General features: G+C 45.9%; 1 protein-coding gene across 1 annotated transcript in view; it reads left to right on the top strand.

Moving 5' to 3' along the window:
• Window positions 1-15188: 15188 nt before the first annotated feature.
• LOC126356631 (high-affinity choline transporter 1) overlaps window positions 15189-19777 on the top strand; it is a 340577-nt gene continuing 335988 nt past the window's right edge. Inside the window, exon 1 of the mRNA XM_050007387.1 lies at window positions 15189-15391. The gene's annotated coding sequence lies outside the window, so the exon portion shown is untranslated. The remainder of the gene's footprint in view (window positions 15392-19777) is intronic.

Raw genomic sequence — 19777 nt, 5'->3', positions numbered from 1 at the left:
TTTCCCTATGTTGCCACATTGAAGAACTGAACAAAAAACTGTAGAGCTTTCTATTTATTTATTTTTAAAGAAGTTATTGACGTGAGACCTCGTGACTCGCAGTGAGGTGAGGCCGCTTGCTAATGTTAAGTGGACATTAATACGTAGGGGCCGGGCGGCGGCCGCCCGCAACTTGATGGCCGGCTGAGCGCGGGGCGCCCTCTTTAGGGCCAGCGCGGCGCCATCAGTGAGCCGCCAGCGGTGCTCCTACCGCCCATCGACGGTGCCTCATCGCCGCCCAACTACTCTGCCAGCGGGGACCGTTCTCGTCTCAACGTTCAAGAGGCCACCTCCTACCGCCCATCGACGGTGCCTCATCGCCGCCCAACTACTCTGCCAGCGGGGACCGTTCTCGTCTCAACGTTCAAGAGGCCACATCCGTGTATCCACCTGGTCTATTCTCGGGCACCGCGCTCATTATTTCTCCTGTAACTCGCAGTCATGGCGGTTTATGAGCTCCCACTCCACTTTACTATGAAAATTGGATTGCGTCAGTTCTTTTGTTACCTCGATCCTTACGTGAATTCTGTATTTACATCTGTTGGAGGATTATACCAGCCGATGCCCTGGTTGTGTTTCTAGTAACACGCCTGCCCATATACACCATCTGATAAATATAATTAGATGTTACGAGGGGTCGACCCGACCCTCCAGTATAAAAGGAGACGCAGAGTACAGTATCGTCAGTAGAGAAGCAGTAACAACAGATTGGGTCGCGCAGGAGATCTCAGTGACTAAGAACGTGGACTAGTCCTGGATGTCACCTAAGTAACAAATCCATTCGGGACATTATAGCTCGTCTAAAGCTACCCGAATCGGCTGTTGGTGACGTGACTGCGAAGCGGAAGCGCGAAGGAAGAACTACGGCTAAACCAAGTTCCGGCAGACCTCGTGTACTGGCGGACAGGGATCGTCGAGAATTGTAGAGGGCGGTTGCAAGAAATCGCTAAAAATTAGCGGAAGGAGTCACTCGCAAGTTCCGAAGTGCCATCATCAGTCCAGCTATCGCAACGACTGGGCTTGGGGATTAAACAGAATTGAGTGCAGTGCTCGAGCAGCTCCTCATAAGCCACACATTTCTGTACTCAAAGCAACACTATAGGACGCGTAAAGAGCGACGTCGCTGGACAGTAGATGACTGGAAATGAATGATTTGGAGTAATGAATCACGCTACACCTCTGGCAATCCGATTGAAAGGCCTGAGTTTTGTAAAAACCTGAGAACAGTACCTGCCATCATCGTAGTGTCAACAGTGAAGTACGGAGAAGGTGGTGTTACGGTATGGCAATGTTTGCTGGGTTAGGGTGTGGTTCCTTTACAGCGTTTAAGCAAACGCTAAAGACATAAGGATGCGAACATATGCGAACATATTTTGCAGTATTATGTATTGGATTAAGGTAAAGAAAAAATTCGGAGACGATGATTGTATCAGTATGGCAGAACACGCTGACATAAAACAGCATCCGTATGGCACTGGTTCGTGGACAACAACATTCCTGATATGCGTTGCCCTTACCAGACTTCCCAGTTGAACTACTGGCCATTAAAATTGCTACACCGAGAAGAAATACAGATGATAAACGGGTATCATTGGACAAATCTATTATACTAGAACTGACATGTGATTACATTTTCATGCAATTTGGGTGCATAGATCCTGAGAAATCAGTACCCAGAACAACCACCTCTGGCCATAATAACGGCCTTGATACGCCTGGGCATTGAGTCAAACAGAGCTTCGATGGCGTGTACAGGTACAGCTGCCCATTCAGCTTCAACACTATACTACAGTTCATCAAGAGTAATGACTGGTGTATTGTGACGAGCCAGTTGCTCTGCTACCATTGACCAGTCGGTGAGAGATCTGTAGAATGTGGTGGCCAGGGCAACAGTCGAACATTTTTTGCATCCAGAAAGGCCCGTACAGGACCTGCCACATGCGGTCGTGCATTATCCTGCTGAAATGTAGGGTTTCGCAGGGATCGAATGGAGGGTAGAGCCACTGGTCGTAACATATCTGAAATGTAACGTTCACTGTTCAAAGTGCTGTCAGTGCGGATAAGAGGTGACCGAGACGTGTAACCAGTGGAACTCCATACCATCACGCCGGGTGATACACCAGAATGGCGATGACGAATACACGCTTCCAATGTGGGTTCACCACGATGTCGCCAAACACGGATGCGACCATCATGATGCTGTAAACAGAACCTGGGTTCATCCGAAAAACTGACGTTTTGCCATTCGTGCACCCAGGTTTGTCGTTGAGTACACCATCGCAGGCGTTCCTATCTGTGATGCAGCGTCAAGGGTAACTGCAGCCATGGTCTCCGAGCTGATAGTCCATGCTGCTGCAAACGTCGTCGAACTGTTCGTGCAGATGGTTGTCGTCTTGCAAACGTCCCCCTCTGTTGACTCCGAGGTCGAGACGTGGCTGCACGATCCTTTATAGCCATGCCGATAAGATGCCTGTCATCTCGACTGCTAGTGATACGAGGCCGTTGAGATCTAGCACGGCGTTCCGTATTACCCTCCTGAAACCACCGATACCATATTCTGCCAACAGTCACTGGATCTCGAACAACGCGAGCAGCAATGTCGCGACACGATAATACCGCAATCGCGATAGCCTACAATTCAAACTTTATGAAAGTCGGGAACGCGATGGTACGCATTTCTCCTCCTTACTTGAGGCATCACAACAATGTTTCACCAGGCAATGCCTGTCAAGTGCTGTTTGTGTATGAGAAATCGGTTGCAAACTTTCCTCATGTCACCACGTTGTAGGTGTCGCCACCGGCGCCAACCTTGTGTGAATGCTCTGCATCATTTGCATATCACAGCATCTTCTTCCTGTCGGTTAAATTTCGCGCCTGTAGCACGTCATCTTCGTCGTTAGCAATTTTAATGGCCATAAATGTAAATGGAACATCTTTGGGAGCAGTTAGAACGTCGACTTCGCTCCACTCTGCAGCGTCCAACATCACTACCATCTGCAGTTTCGGCTCTTAAGGAAGAGTCTGTTCCAGTTCTTTCCCAGACATTCGAACATCTCATTTTAAGTGTCTTCAGCAGCGTTCGAATCGTGATGAAGGCGAAGTGTGAACACACCCAGTGTTAATGTCCTCTGGTAGGTGTCTGGTTACTTTTGGTCAGATAGTGTGCTTATCTGCTTAGCAATGGTTTACGGCGATAAAACAGACTATATGGGAAAATCATGCAAAAATTGGAAAATAGCTGAGTGCCGAGGTAAGAGGGACAAGCAAAAGCTTGAAGATATCATGAGATGTTCCCCGATGCCAGCGAAACATTCAGACTCCATGCAAGCCAAAGACTCAGACTGAATCAGTTAATCTGAAGTCACAGTCCAATAAACCTCGTTGCGACATCTGCTCTTGCTACACTAGGCAACTCTCTTATAACTTCCTATTCCGACGGTGACCAAGGGATCAGCTTCCTACCACATTTTGATGGCATAATGAACGCTGAACTTGTGACACGGCTACCAAGAGATTAGCGACAGTATTATCTATCTCTTCTCCACATACGTTTCTCCTGTCGGTGAATTACACTCGGAACTTTCTGGAGCACATGATGAAGTTAACTGCGAACAATTAAAGACGGATCATAAAACACACACACACACACACACACACACACACACGCACACACCCACAAACGCACACACACACACACACACACACACATACACACACATACACTACTCTGTGATTTAGACAAATCCCGGATGCCACAGCACCTGATACATTTCTTCGCACTGAAACTTGAGACATACTGCTGTAGTCGCGGCGAGAACAATTAAACTGAACTTAATGTCTAGATGGTTACAATTTCATCTCGGTTATATGGAAACGCATACGGCTCAACACATCTGCATCATAAGTGTGTTGCTGACACACTATTACTGATTCTAATATTAAGCCCAGCGTGCGCGCAACACCAGTGACACCGATAATACACAAAACGTTTCAGTAGCCAAAGTATAATTTTAATTTTACTGCTGCATACAGCTTAACCAGCTGTTACTGTGTGACTACCGGTGGGAAAGCTAAAGAAAAACTTTAGAAAATGCTATAAAACAGCGAATAATGTGACTCATGAAGATATAGGACCCGTACAGCGTCTTTATCATTGTGATTATGATCAAGCTACTAATAGAAATTGAGGATAGGTGCGGAGACTACATATCTACATATTTAAGAGTCGCAGACAGACACAAATAAACAAATACATTGAATAAAACCCTCAGATATACACTGAAGAGCCAAAGAAACTGGTACACCTGCCTAATATCATGTAGGGCCCCCGTGAGCACGCAGAAGTGCCGCAACACGAGATGGCATCGACTCGACTAGTGTCTGAAGTATGAAATTACAATGAAATCCAGACCATTAGCTGCTTACAGGCGTTGATAAATATCTACGGGGACAGTTGAAAATGTGCGTCTCTACCGGGACTCGAACCCGGGATCTCCTGCTTACGTTGCAGAAGCTCTATCCGATTGAGCCTTTTTTGTTTTGTTTTGATCAGAATGACTTGGTACTATCATGACACTTCAGTAGACCATAGTCAAATCATCATGTAATATAAGCTACAAATGGGAGAAAAAAAATTATGACAAGAAAAAAAAAAGAACAGAGAACATAGGCGAAAAACCACCATCAAGCTCACATGATGTGTATCAACAATTATTTTTATATGGGTTATTCGGTAATTTTTAAATTTTGTGTTTTTTATTTATTTTTATAGTTCGCAATAGAATCTATAAGTAGAAGGAAAACGAAACCAGATTACACTCGAAATAGCAAACTAAGAAAAATCTCAATTTGATTGCAAGCATTGTCGACGCTCATGTGTACCTATACTTCATCTATACATATTTTACAGTAGAACTGGAGCGATGTTGCGTCAATACACAAAACAAAACGAACAGGGAAACTAGGAGAGGACAAGCCGAAGCGGAAGAGATGGGAACATACATAACACAGAAAAACATTTATCAGAAAAATTAAATTAACCACATTTGCCGACGGAAAACAAGATTCAACATTTTGGCGAGGAGGTCTCGATATCGAGGCATTCGCAAGCATGTCCAATAGGCAGTGATCATGTGCTGCATGAAGTTCATGCGATCTTCCCCCTCGCCTTCTACAACATAATGAACGAAGTATCCCTGCAACCACATAACGGTATGGGTTTTCGACTGTGGAAAGAAAGAAGAATCTGGGCGCAATGTGATGTCCGTAGTATATGCAGTCTCAGAAGATCGAGTAAGTAAGGCCAATTGTGTCCTCATCCAAGACCAGTTTGCCACATGACCTCCACAAGTAAAGCGATGTCGAATCGTATCTGGAGACTTACAACGATTACATAATTCCGTGTAGCTAAGACCAATACGGAAAAGTCACTCGTTGGTTGGAATCAAGTTATTTACTGCCTTGTACCACGAGGACGCTACGCGCATAATCGGAAGACTGATATTGAACCAAACTGTCGTCCAGGTTCTACGCGGCTATTCTCTTTCAACGAGGTTCGGGCAGGGGACTGCTTCCCATCGAGTCTTTAGGAATTTCATGGTAAGGAGAGGTCTCCATAAGATGTCAGCCCCTAAATAGCTCAATGCAAGATAGAAGTCAGTAATATGTTTTAACTTGTAATATATGCGTCCGACATCAATAGGGAGTTCAAGACTAGCAGCACGGACACAGAGAAATAAATGAGATGTGAATGTGTGAGTTTCTTGAGTCACCGTCAAAACAGTTCGACGCACATATAGCATCTGCGTCTTCCACCATATAATAGTTAGGCACCCCCCTCCCCTCCCCAAAGGAACTCATACCGTAAGGGAAATATATGTCTCTTCCATAAGAAACGACCAGACAATTGTTGTAGTTTCTTCGTCATCATCGAGGGAAGCGGATAAACTTGGGCCACGTAATAAGCTTTGCATAAAACAAATGTATCCAGTATTCAGACTTTCTGGAGCATAGTAAGGGAACGCCTTTCATGCTTTAGTATCGCTCTCTGAATTGTGTCCGTAACGGACTTCCAGTTGAGCGTTGCCATTTTGAGTGGACAACGGTCATTGATGATACCGAGAGACGTATGGTTGGTTGGTTTAAGACCGGGGGGGGGGGGGGGGAGAAGGGGGGGGGGGGGGAGGGACCAAACTGCTAGGTCACTAGGTCATCGGTCCTTTGTTCCCATTAGAACAATTACCCAAGGGAAAGAAGAAAACGAAAATGTACGGCACAATAACAGAAGAAAGGAAGAACCACAAGAATGACAGAAGGACAACAAACATTACAATGGATATAACAGGAAAAGAAAACCACAGAGAGACGCAAGAAACAGGGAGAAGTGACTAAAAAAGAGAAAGCACATTACCATGGCTGGCTGATCATGAGAATAAAAAAGAAGCCAGCCACTCTGTAACACATTAAAAACTCCACCCTAAAAGCCCTAGGATGGAGGACACAGAGGGACAAAGGACATGCGATACAACTCAAATTAAATGATAAAATCCACTCTCACGAATAAAACGTAAAACTAAAGCTGCTGTTGAGGCTTTGTCGTTCAACGCCGTTAGTAGGGTGCTGGGGAAGTTAAAAGTCCGCCACAGAGCGGCTAAAAGTGGGCAGTCCAGCAAGATGTGGATGACTGTCATTTGGGAGCCACAGCGACACTGAAGTGGGTCCTTGACACGGAGGAAGTAATCATGCGAGAGCCTCGTATGATCAATGCGGAGCCGACAAAGGACAACTGATACCCTGAGAGAAGCCGGCAGGGAAGACTTCCACAAATTCGCAGTCTCCTTAGTAACACGCAGTTTGTTGTTCATACTGTTATGCCACTCCGTCTTCCAAAGCCGAAAAACCTTGCGGCGTAAGACAAAACGCAGGCCAGTTTCAGAGATGCCCATCCACAGGAGCGGTTTGGTCAGCCTGTGAGCAAGTTCGCTCCCTGGGATTCCGACGTGTCCTGGGATCCACGCAACCACCACTGAACGCCTGGACCGTTCCAGGGCAGAGATGGACTCCTGGATGTTCGCTACCAAAGGATGGCGAGGGTGCCACTCGTCGATAGCTTGTAAGCAGCTCAGGGAGTCGGAACAGAGAAGAAACGACTTACCAGAACAGGAACGGATGTACTGAAGGGCACGAGATATGGCCACAAGCTCTGCAGTGAATACACTGCAGCCAGTGAGCAAGGAATGCTGTTCAATATGGCCTCCTTGGACACAGGGAAAGCCAACGTTACCACCAACCATCGAGCCGTCGGTGTAAACAACTTCAGAGCTCCGGAACACGTCAAGAATCGAGAGGAAGTGACGGTAGAGAGCGACGGGGTCAACGGAGTGCTAAGGGCCATGCAAAAGGTCCAGGCGAAGCTTCGGCCGAGGTGTACACCATGGACGTGTACGTGAATGGACCTCAAGTAGAGGTGGTAAAGGGAAGGACTCCAGTACGGAGAGAAGTGATCGCACACGAAGAGCAATCGTGAGCCCTGACCTGGACCGCTGATGCGAACGATGAACTGCCGCGGGTGGAAAAAGGAGGCGGTAACTTTGATGGTCAGGAGAACTATGAATGTGTGCAACGTAACTGGCGAGCAGTTGTGCACGACTGATCTGCAATGGAGGGACTCCGGCTACCACCAGGACACTGGTCACTGGACTCCTTCTAAAAGTACCCGTCGCTAGGCGAACGCCAGTGGTACACTGGGTCGAGTAAACGCAACGCTGAGTGCGCCCCCGAACCGTAAACCAGACGCTCATAGTAAAGGCGGGATTGAACAAGGGCCCTGTACAGCTGCAGGAGCGTAGAACGATCTGCACCCCAGTTGGTGTTGCTCAGGCAGCAGAGGGCATTGAGGTGCTGCCAGTACTCCCACTTAAGCTGACGAAGGTAAGGTAGCTAAGTCAATTGGGCGTCGAAATCCAGTCCTACAATGAGTGGATCGTCATTAAGATAAAGTTCAGGTTCCGGATGAACGGCACGATACCGACAGAAGTGCATGACACACGACTTCGCGGCTGAAAACTGGAAGCCGTGGGCTAGAGCCCATGACTGCCCCTTGTGAATGGCTTCCTGTAGGCGCCACTCAGCAACACGAAACTGGAGGAGCAATACGAAATGCAGAAGTAATCCGCATTCAGAGAAGGGGAGACCGACGGCCCTACAGCTGCTGCTAGGCCGTTGATGGCCACTAAAGATATACACTCAATGCGGAGCCCTGCGGAACGCCATTCTCTAGGGCGCTCCAGCGAAAGACAAACTCTTGAATACGGGGGCAGCTATGGAAGGCACAAACTTGGACATGGAAAGTACGGAGTGGCAGGAAGTTTTGGATAAATATCAGAAGTGGGCCCCGGAGACCCCACTCATACAATGTGGTAAGGATATGATGTCGCCAGGTCGTGTCGTATGCTTTACGTAACTCAAAAAAGACTGCAACCAGGTTTTGGCGTCTGGTAAAGGCTGTTCGGATGGCAGACTCGAGGGTCACAAGATTATCAGTGATAGAGCGACCCTGGCATGGAGCCAGTAGGTCACGTGACTCCAGGACCCAACCCAACCGCCGACACATCATACATTCCAGCAGCTTACATAGAACGTTGGCGAGGCTGATGGACAGATAACTATCTTCATCAAACGAATTTTTACCGGGTTTTACCACCTGAGTGATGGTGCTCTCCGGCCATTGCTATGGAAAGACGCCATCGCACCAGATGCGGTTGAAGATGACGAGGAGATATCGCTTGTAGGCAGACGAGAGATGTTTAATCGTCTGATTGTGGATCTGATCCGGCCCAAGAGCTGCGTCGGGGCAATGTGCAAGTCCGCTGAGAAGCTCCCACTCTGTAAATGGGGCGTTATAGAATTCACTGTGGCGTGTAGTGAACGAGAGGACTTTCCCTTCCATCAACCGTTTGAGGGTGCGAAAGGCTGGGGGGTAGTTCTCCGACGCAGAGGCTCGATCACAGTGCTCAGCAAAGCGCTCGACAATCGCGTTTGAGTCAGTAGAGAGCACTCCATTCATGTTAACGCCAGAGACACCTGTTGGAGTCTAGTACCCAAAAAGACGTCTGATCTTCGTTCAGACTGGGGAAGGTGACGTATGGCACCCAATGGTCGACAAGTACCTCTCCCAAAACTCCTGTTTCCGTCGTTTTATAAGCAGGCGAACCTAGGCACGGAGCCGCTTAAAAGCTGTTAGGTGATCTAGGGAAGGATGCCGCTTATATCGCTGTAGAGCTCGCCGACGCTCTTTAATTTCCTCAGCGACTTACGGCGACCACCAAGCGAGTGTCTTTCGCTAGAGTATCCTAGAGAACGAGGGATAGCGTTTTCCGCCGCGGAATTTATCGTTGTAATGACCTGCTCAATTACAACATCGATGGCACCTCGTGGGGGAGATTTAACGGTGACAGCAGAGGTTAAGGCTACCCACTCTGTATTGTTTGAAGCCCATCTGGGTAGGCGTCCGTGGGCATGACGCCAGGGAACTGACAGGAAAATGGGGAAATGGTCACTACCACACAGGTCGTCATGTGCTCTCCAGTGGATAGATGGGGGAAGTCCTCTGCTGCAAATTGATAAATCATTGCCCGAGTAACTACCATGAGACACACTGAAGTATGTGGCGGCCCCAGTTTTTAAGAGGAAGACGTCGAGTTGGGACAGTGAATTTTCGACATCTCTGCCACGATCACTAAGCATGGTGCTACCCCACAAGGGGTTATGGGCGTTAAAATCTCCCAAAATCAGGAGTTACAGGTATGAAAGTAGAATTTTGATTATGGTAGAAATGAAAACAAAAATGAATAAATCAATGAATGTGGTACGTGACTTTCCATTTGGAATGGAGGACACTAAACTAAAGACAAAAATGGATTGGTAGAAATAAACAGAATCAGACGTCCCAATGACTCATTATTTTTTAGTTTAGTGAAAGACGCAGAGAATGCGTGTCCTTCAGTTGTGTGAAGGTTAATGAAGCATTATAAATAATTTGTCACTTGAAAAATAACAAAAACAAACAGCAGAGTCACACTTTAGATTACATTTCTAATAAAGATAGTGAAGGAAAAAATACTTTTCTCAGTAGCTATATTAGGGACTAATTCTTACAGAATTCGTCGTTTTCTAGGAAACAGATGTGGATGGAAAGGTGCCTTTGCAACTAATAACATTTCGCAGGAAAATCTAATTGACAATTTGAAATCATCGCCTACTCCTTTGCGTACTTCAGGGATTCATAAAAATCATCTGTGATATTTTTCCAGTTTATCGTGTAGGACAGACCGGACGAGCCATGAGAATCAGATACAAAAAGAATTTATTACGAGGAAACGATAGTAACGTGCATAATTTGTCCTTTTTGGATCATTTGCTAATTACTGTCCACAGCCAAGGAAGTTATCATTTTCTTTAACGAAAAGCAAGGTTATAGGCTTGATATTATTAAATAACTGAAAATTTGTAAATACGTGTCTGTTACTGGTTGTGTCATTCTCGACGAAATAAAAATTACTTTAAGGGCTTCAAACCATTATTCGCAAGTATTTGACATGCTATCGTTCCTCGACTGAAGGTATTAAGACTTTCAGATTATGCTGATACAATAGCTCCCTACTTAGCACTCATATACAACCGCTCGCTCACCGATAGATCTGTACCTACAGATTGGAAAATTGCGCAGGTCGCACCAGTGTTTAAGAAGGGTAGTAGGAGTAATCCATCTAACTACAGACCTATATCATTGACGTCGGTTTGCAGTAGGGTTTTGGAGCATATACTGTATTCAAACATTATGAATCACCTCGAAGGAAACGATCTATTGATATGTAATTAGCATGGTTTCAGAAAACATCGCTCTTGTGCAACACAGCTAGCTCTTTATTCGCACGAAGTAATGGCCGCTATCGACAGGGGATCTCAAGTTGATTCCGTACTTCTAGATTTCCGGAAAGCTTTTGACACCGTTCCTCACAAGCGACTTCTAATCAAGCTGCGGGCCTATGGGGTATCGCCTCAGTTGTGCGACTGGATTCGTGATTTACTGTCGGGAAGGTCACAGTTCGTAGTAATAGACGGCAAATCATCGAGTAAAACTGAAGTGATATCAGGTGTTCCCCAGGGAAGCTTCCTGGGACCTCCGCTGTTCCTAATCTATATAAATGACCTGGGTGACAATCTGAGCAGTTCTCTTAGGTTGTTCGCAGATGATGCTGTAATTTACCGTCTAGTAAGGTCATCCGAAGACCAGTGTCAGTTGCAAAGCGATTTAGAAAAGATTGCTGTATGGTGTGGCAGGCGGCAGTTGACGCTAAATAACGAAAAGTGTGAGGTGATCAACATGAGTTCCAAAAGAAACCCGTTGGAATTCGATTACTCGATAAATAGTACAATTCTCAAGGCTGTCAATTCCACTAAGTACCTGGGTGTTAAAATTACGAACAACTTCAGTTGGAAAGACCACATAGATAATATTGTGGGGAAGGCGAGCCAAAGGTTGCGTTTCATTGGCAGGACACTTAGAAGATGCAACAAGTCCACTAAAGAGACGGCTTACCTACACTCGATCGTCCTGTTAGAATACTGCTGCGCGGTGTGGGATCCTTACCAGGTGGGATTGACGGAGGACATCGAAAGGGTGCAAAAAAGGGCAGCTCGTTTTGTATTATCACGTAATAAGGGAGAGAGTGTGGCAGATATGATTCGCGAATTGGGATGGAAGTCATTACAGCAAAGACGTTTTTCGTCGCGGAGAGATCTTTTTACGAAATTTCAGTCACCAACTTTCTCTTCCGAATGCGAAAATATTTTGTTGAGCCCAGCCTACATAGGTAGGAATGATCATCAAAATAAAATACGAGAAATCGGAGCTCGAACAGAAAGGTTTAGGTGTTCGTTTTTCCCGAGCGCTGTTAGGGAGTGGAATGGTACAGAGATGGTATGATTGTGGTTCGATGAACCAACCCTCTGCCAAGCACTTAAATGTGAATAGCAGAGTACTGTAGATATAGAAGACACAGTTCTCAACCATCGTTTTCCTCCCCTTTTAACCGTTGTTATTGTACTCCATGGCTGTTATTTCTAGTGTGTTATTTCAGTTCACTTTGAGCACTTTAATGATATCTGCACTGGACAGATGGTGTGTATCAACTGCTGCAGTATTTCCTGTCTATTAGTAAGCTTGGTCTCTTGTTGTAATTATTTTCGTTTATAATATAACTATTTTCTAAATTAGTGTCACTGCTAGATATTCGCTCCCCGTAGGTGGCGCGCTCTGCGCTGTTTCCACGTAATCAGTTGACAAACCTTTCAGACCTAGCGGATTGCCATACTCATGTTTTAATGTTGGCTTTACAAGATAACTTTTACCCGTTTCGACTTGAGCAATCTATCTCACGTGTTTTTATCACCTCTCCATGCAATATGAATGTAAGTAATACTTTTCCTGAATGAGATTTTCACTCTGCAGCGGAGTGTGCGCTGATATGAAACTTCCTGGCAGATTAAAACTGTGTGCCGGACCGCGACTCGAACTCGGGACCTTTGCCTTTCGCGGACTAGTGCTCCACCAACTAAGCTAACCACGCACAACTCACGTTCCGACCCCACGGCTTTACTTCTGCCAGTACCTCGCCTCCTACCATCCAAACTGTACAGAAGCTCTCCTGTGAACCTTGCAGAGCTAGCACTCCTGAAAGAAAGGATATTGCGGAGACATGGCTTAGCCACAGCCTGTGGGATGTTTCCAGAATGAGATTTTCACTCTGCAGTGGAGTGTGCGCTGATATGAATCTTCATGGCAGATTAAAACTGTGTGCTCTTGGTAGAGCACTTACCCACGAAAGGCAATGGTCCCGGGTTCGAGTCTCGGTCCGGCACACAGTTCTAATCTGCGAGGAAGTTTCAATGCTTTTCCTGTTTTTAATGCTTCTAGTGCTACTTGAGTTTTTTAATTTGGTTGTTATTCTCTCATGTTGATTTAAAATTTTTTATAGGTAACTGCAACTTATTCTGATGAATATACCGTTAGTTGGTACCAAATCCAAGTCAATATAATAAAATTTAAGCGCCTGGTTGAGTGTTTTTAAACTTCATTAAAATGTGAGTGTTAATATTCTTGCACTGTAATTTTTAATTAGGTCTCAAACTTTGTTCAGGGTACTGGATGATACCAGACCCAGTTCAGGTCTCAGGAAGGTTAGGAACCACTGCCCTAACGCTACCGGCCATCAGGACTAAGTGAGCTTGGATGACAGATACGGTACTTCATTCCATGCTGCTTCAGCCTTACGTCAAAATGTAACAGCTGTAGCGCCTGGCTTGACAGCATCTCGGGAAGCCACGGCCAGGTGTAGTCGGTGGCTGAGAGGACGTGCTGACCACGCCACAGCTTGAACACTCTTTGTGTCGAGGTATCTCAGGACAACACGGGCAGCATACAGTACAGTGTTTATCAATAGATAACGTCACGCAGACATCCAAGACAGGGTACAGTCACCGGTCTTAGAGCGCAAGAAAGGTAATATTTTTATGCCAAAATTAACAAATGTTGGAACCGGAGGTGATGGTGTTCTGTACGCATTAACACCTCACACCAATACGCCAGATTCTCGTAGTGTATGACGCCGACAAATTCATAGTGCCTGGCTCATCCATTTTGTTCCAACAATCAGCAAATTGCAGGTATCTGCTGCATTATTGTAATTCATTCCACATTGCATTTTCCCCGTTTCCTGTCAGATCTGACAATGCGATTTTCGTCTTTCGTATATATATATATATATATATATATATCTGTGTGTGTGTGTGTGTGTGTAGGACGTTCTTTATGCTTTTATTTGCAGTCTTCTGCAACCTTATTCTACACTCGTCTCATTACGTTTTAGTACCGGCGGTACTGATCATCTTTCCAGAACGTTCTAACACAGATACATGCATCGTGATGCTGCGCCCAGAACTGTCATTCTTCTGGCAAGGCGGCATAGTACCACTCCTGTGTCCAAAGTTGTAGTTGGGCGCTCCACTGCCGACAAACCTCTCTGTGATGCCGCGTCAAGCGAGGCTACAACAATTGTCGCCGTGCTGATAGTCCATGAGTAGATGTAAACGAGTCTCTTTCCTGATTGAAGATGCTTATCGTGGTTGTACTTCCAGCGAAGCTAAAAGGGAGTCTTTCCTCTTGGGCTCTAGTCAGGTGGAGCTATTGAAGTCACGTATGGATTTGAGTATGGCCCTCCTGAAGCCACTAATTTCTTACTCGCATCACACTCGTGCGATCCTGTCCAAATCGAGCAACAACATTATGGCGGTCCTGGCGAGCACAGTCCTGCTGCTGTCAAATTCCGACACGTGATTTTTAGACATTTCTCGACATTTCTCCTTACACGAAGCGTAACACTATCTTCTCCCAAACAGCCAACATTCAAATGTGATCCATATATGTGAGATGCCACTGCATGATACTTCTTTACATACATAATGTAGAAGACGTTATTCCTGCCTAGTCTGTGCAACTGCGCTGAAGTGCTAATCATCTGCATAACACAGCTTGGAGCACACATCAAATTATGGCGTTTATAGCATGTCACCTTCATGGCCAGTAGTGCATTTAGCACCACTATTTCTGTTCCTTAAAGATTGTAAATTAGAGAGTTTATTGCTGTTTTCAATTGCGTTAGCGCTTCGTGCTTCATAAATTTCTAAGGAAACACTTCCATCGGTTTTCATTTCATACGGCAGTTCCAGCGCGTTACTAATTTATTAGCGGATTACCTCCGGACGTCCAGAAATCCCACGATCGGTAGGCGAGGTGTTGAATTTGCATGACCCAAAGGGCATCCGATAGCCCAGTGACAGGTGGCGACTCCTCGGGCCGGCCTCCCACGCAGCCGTCAGCAGGAGCGGCGGCAGCGGCCATACGCCTCTCCGCGTACCGAAAGGGGTGCGCAGGACGCCGCGCGCCGCGCAGGGGGTGCTGGCCGGCCAGGGGGCAGCCGGCCGCCGCCAGCCAATGGCGCACGCCGGAGCGGACCTGCGGCCAATAGCGGCGCCGCACCGCTTTGACGTCACCGGTGCATCCCCACCAGAGCGGACTCCGGTCCGTGATCAATACGCGGCGGCGGGGGCGGCGGAGGCGGCGCAGGGCGCGCGCGCGGCCGCTCCACCGGACGGCCCAGCCAGCGCCGCGACGCCACCTGCCGACGACGCCGCCGCCGAGGCAGTAGCGCGCCGCCCAGCGCCGGTTCGACACGCCAGGGGAGTCGCGCGCTGCCGGCTGCTGGCCAAGACGCTGACAGCCACACACTCGCAGGTAGGCGAGCGGAGCCGAGCAAGCGCGCGCTCTCACACGCACGCACAAGGGTAGGTCCCAGCACGCCAAATTACTCGGCCAAGCGACAGCACCTGGCGTTTTGTAGCAAGGCACAGTCTCACGATACTGCCCTAATTCTGGGTTCCGAGCACAAGCGCCAAATTATTTCTGCTTTTATGGTGTAGAAGCACAGCGAATGCAAGTTAGACTTGTCAGATTAATAATAGAATGAACACTTTGGCGATTCGTTCTCCATGAAGACCTACACAGATAATTAATTAAGGGCTTTGTTAGTCTTTTCAAGTTGTCAAGTCGTTTTTGAGAACAGCAATTTAATTTCTATAATATTTCGGCAGTTTTATTTTTCATTACTTCAGATGTAGTTGGCAGTAACGTAAACTTTAAATGCGAACATTTTAGGTTAGAGCTGACTGTAACCAGTATGAATTTCAATTGAAATACAAATTGTTGTCACCAGTCACATCTACTGCATTATTCTTTTCTCTACGCGATTTAGAGGATTATACCTTAAGCATGTGGATTTATGTCCGATAGTATGGCTTGGATGTGTAGGAGTGATTTTTGGGTAACCAGTGGCAGTCTTTTTCTGTCGTCGCACGTTTCGGGCTTCTTTTCAAGTAGTGTTTACATCACACACTATATAATGTTGAGTGAAAGACAGTGCCACACCTACCCCAAAAGTCATACATCCATGCCGTACTAACTGACATAAGTCTCCGGAACGTGTAATAAATGTGATCGGTTACAGCAGTTGGTATTTTCAGTTTGCAGCAACATCAGCTACGCTGTCTTTTTGTACAATAGGATAAAACCTCGAAACAGCTCTGTACGTTTAGGTGTGGTCGTGTGTGTGTGTGTGTGTGTGTGTGTGTGTGTGTGTGTGTGTGTGTGTGTGTGTGTGTGTGTGTGTCTGTGGATGTACTTGCGCTTTATATAACTATTCTTGCTGAGATTTTAGTCATAACTACAGCCTATAATTGTTGAGCGCACAGTAACTGCGTGCTTTACCTCTTTCGTACCTTTGACTGTTGTATTGTGTGGGACACGACAAACATTTTCTACAAACATAAAATCACGATGCTCTCCAACTGTTTCTTCTGCTCCCCTTTCCGCCCCCCCCCTCCCCCCACCGCTCCCTTCCAACCAACCCCGAACTCCTCCTCCTCCTCCATTCTCACTGCCCCTTCTGTAAGCACTGATATTCCTTTTGCGATCTGTTGTCGTGTAGTGATAAGAAGGCTCTTACGAGCCTTTGCCTCCACCTCGTCGGCGTTGCGAAGGAAATGCCCGACAGGAACTGCGTTCCGCCTCCTCGCACCTGCTTATACTCACGCGAGCACATTTTAAACTTTCGTATTGCTAAGAATAAAAACGCGGTGAGAGAGGGTATAAATTTAGAACCTCTACAACTGGGAGATTAATAAAAAATAGGGAAAGGGCAATTGGGCACTCTTTATAGTGTGGCACATATTTTGACCTATACCACGTCCTTATCTGTAGTCTGCCTCACTCTAGGTATCCTACAATTATATCAGCATGTGCACACATAAGGTATTCGCTTGTTGATGCTGTTTCTTTCTTAGATATTGGATCTTTCTCTCTCTCTCTCTCTCATTAATATGAAACAAGCTGCTCTCGGACATTCGATTTCGTTAAAAAGTCTATTCATGTTGGAGGCCTCCTCTGACGATGTTACAGTAGATCGGAGAAACAATCTTTCTTTTAGCTTCTGCAAGAAAGTGAGTGCTACTAAGTTGAGATAAATGTTAGCCACGGTCATGAATGCAGTAGTCTGAGAGCATTTACGTCAATGATTCGAAACAGCCTGGTAGCGAATGTCATAAAAAATTAATCAGCTGCAATCGAATAACAACAACCATAAATATTTGATGTATCATGGATATGAAGTGAAAAACGGAAATGCTTTTTTAAATGTCTTAAGACGTACTATCTCACAGGCTACCTAATATCTACCTAGTGATCACAGAGTCTGAAGGAATAATTTATCTGCTGCTATAAAAGTATCTTGTCTATCGTTTGATTTACGTTAAGTGGGTTGAAGCTGCATATTTCGAATTTTCTGGAAGGTGAAAATGCTGACCACAGGTAGCTTATAGTACTTTAAGATATGTTTCAATTGGTGCCTCCATTACACGATCGCGAATTAACTGCTTTTCATGATAAGAAAATAAGTAAACTCCACCTTCCCCACATCCCTACTCCACCCTCCAGTCGCACGCACACACACACACACACACACACACACACACACACACACACACACACACACACACACAAACTTTGAAATAATTGTAAAGCAGAAAAAAAGATATTTAAAAATCAAGACATATAGTTTATTTAGTATGTTCACTGCAAGGTAAGCTAACAGGCCATTTGTAAGAACAAAAATAAAATCGGTTACCGGATGGTTCCTTCCGAGCGTTCTCGAGTAACAAAAATTACTGGTCTAGGTCCAGTCACACCAGTTGACGGCCCTGTGTCTTCAGCTATCTCTCGATCTAATGTTTTGAATAGCGGAACGTCTTGGTGTGAGATGCGCGTTCATCTGTGTTCTTAACGCACTGTGTCATTAATACAAACGGGGAAACGTTGAAGCAGACTACTTGATGTTCGTTTACGCGAGTCTCGGCAAACAGTTGCCCGTATGAAGTACTGTGCTGATGCCTAAGCTAAATTTTCTATTCGTCGAGATGTATGAAGAATAACTACACTTTTCATTCTGTTGCTCAGTAAGTCAACAGGACGCCAACAGGTTCATAGTTATGAAAACATACAACTATCTGAAACAAAATTAAGTTTATGAATGGACAGTGGACGTAGACAAAGGTACAGCCAGTGCTGTACTGGTATTACACCGAACCAGCCACCATCAGATATGACACCACCGCTGCCTCATTCACTCCTCGGTCTCCACTCATTGCTACAGTTTCCATCGTTCCTAGCCCCTTTCTCACGTTTCTGCCCTGCTAGTTCACGAGTCAGCGTATTTATTTATTTCTCTTCGGTAAATTATCCTCGTTTAGTTGCAGTGATCATAATAGGCCCAGAGTTTCTGTCACCCGTGTGCTATGTGTGTCCATCTACCGAGTCTACAAAACCTCGTCATTACTAATTAACCACAAGGAAAAAGAAAGGAGAGAAATCCGCATAGAACAACAGTTTCCAGAATAATTATTTCCCTGACAAACAAAGTTTTCTAATGTTTTTCTCTTTAAGTTTTCTCACGATTTATGGAGTATCTAACGATTCGGGAACCCACGATATGACCGATATAAAATGTAGTGATATCAAGTATCTTACTTACACTGCATTCGACTGTCACACTGATGGCCAGTCCATAGTCTAACGTCATCCCAGTGACACCCCCGCAGTTCAAAAATGGTTCAAATCGCTCTGAGCACTATGGGACACACACCCATGCCCGAGGCAGGATTCGAACCTGCGGCCGTAGCGCCGTTCTGTCCTGAAGCGCCTAGAACCGCACGGCCACCGCCGCCGGCGCCGCCTCCTCCCCCCCCCCCCCTCCCCAGTACTGAAGATCCCACACGTTTTCGCTCGTCGGCCGGATAGTGCGGTTACTACCCCCGTTGTCTGGGCCATACAATCCCAGACACAGCAATTGGAGTTAAAATACGCAGCCAAATTCCATCCCACTCATTCCAGTCATGGGCGCCTGCAGAAATTGGTCCAGATGGGTGGGGGCGGAGGTGAGACACCTAATAGTCCCTTAAAATGGTCAATTTTAACATAAATGAAACGACTAGTTTCGAGTGGTGTCATTCCACAATCACCGTTATGCGACAATTGGCTAAACTATACGTTTAGTGGAATCACGGAAAATCTGTTCTAGAACGCTATGATAATTGTATATTCATTAAAATTTCTATACCTATACTCCGGTTTTAGGGAAGCATGGGGGAGAGGGGGGGAGGTGGCGGAGAGAGAGAGAGAGAGAGAGAGAGAGAGAGAGAGAGAGAGAGCAGAGTCCCCTCTTGCCCATCACGCCTTCAAACTTGTCTTTTGCCAGTGAGTAAGTCACACCATCTTGTTGGATTCTTTGATATTATGTTGCGTACGATTGTATCCTGTATGACATGTGAGAGTTTTTTAAATTTAGTTTCTACTGTATGATGGCCTAAGACCGAATCCGATCAGAGCAAATACGAAATTAAAAGACAGTACTGTGTCATAGATTATATACGTTCTGTGGAATTCCTGTTCAAAACCACAAATGTATTCAGTGATACACAAATACTGAGCTTCTAGAAATCGTACTATATTCCTGGCCAGGGCGTCCTGCTCTGAGGCTAAGTGTAGTTGGTGCACACTACAGTATTCTACCCG

The sequence above is a fragment of the Schistocerca gregaria genome, chromosome 1 (genome assembly GCF_023897955.1).
Source record: "Schistocerca gregaria isolate iqSchGreg1 chromosome 1, iqSchGreg1.2, whole genome shotgun sequence".
NCBI lineage: Eukaryota > Metazoa > Arthropoda > Insecta > Orthoptera > Acrididae > Schistocerca > Schistocerca gregaria.
The sequence above is the reverse complement of the archived record's forward strand: the minus strand, read 5'-3'. Positions and strand labels throughout refer to the sequence as shown.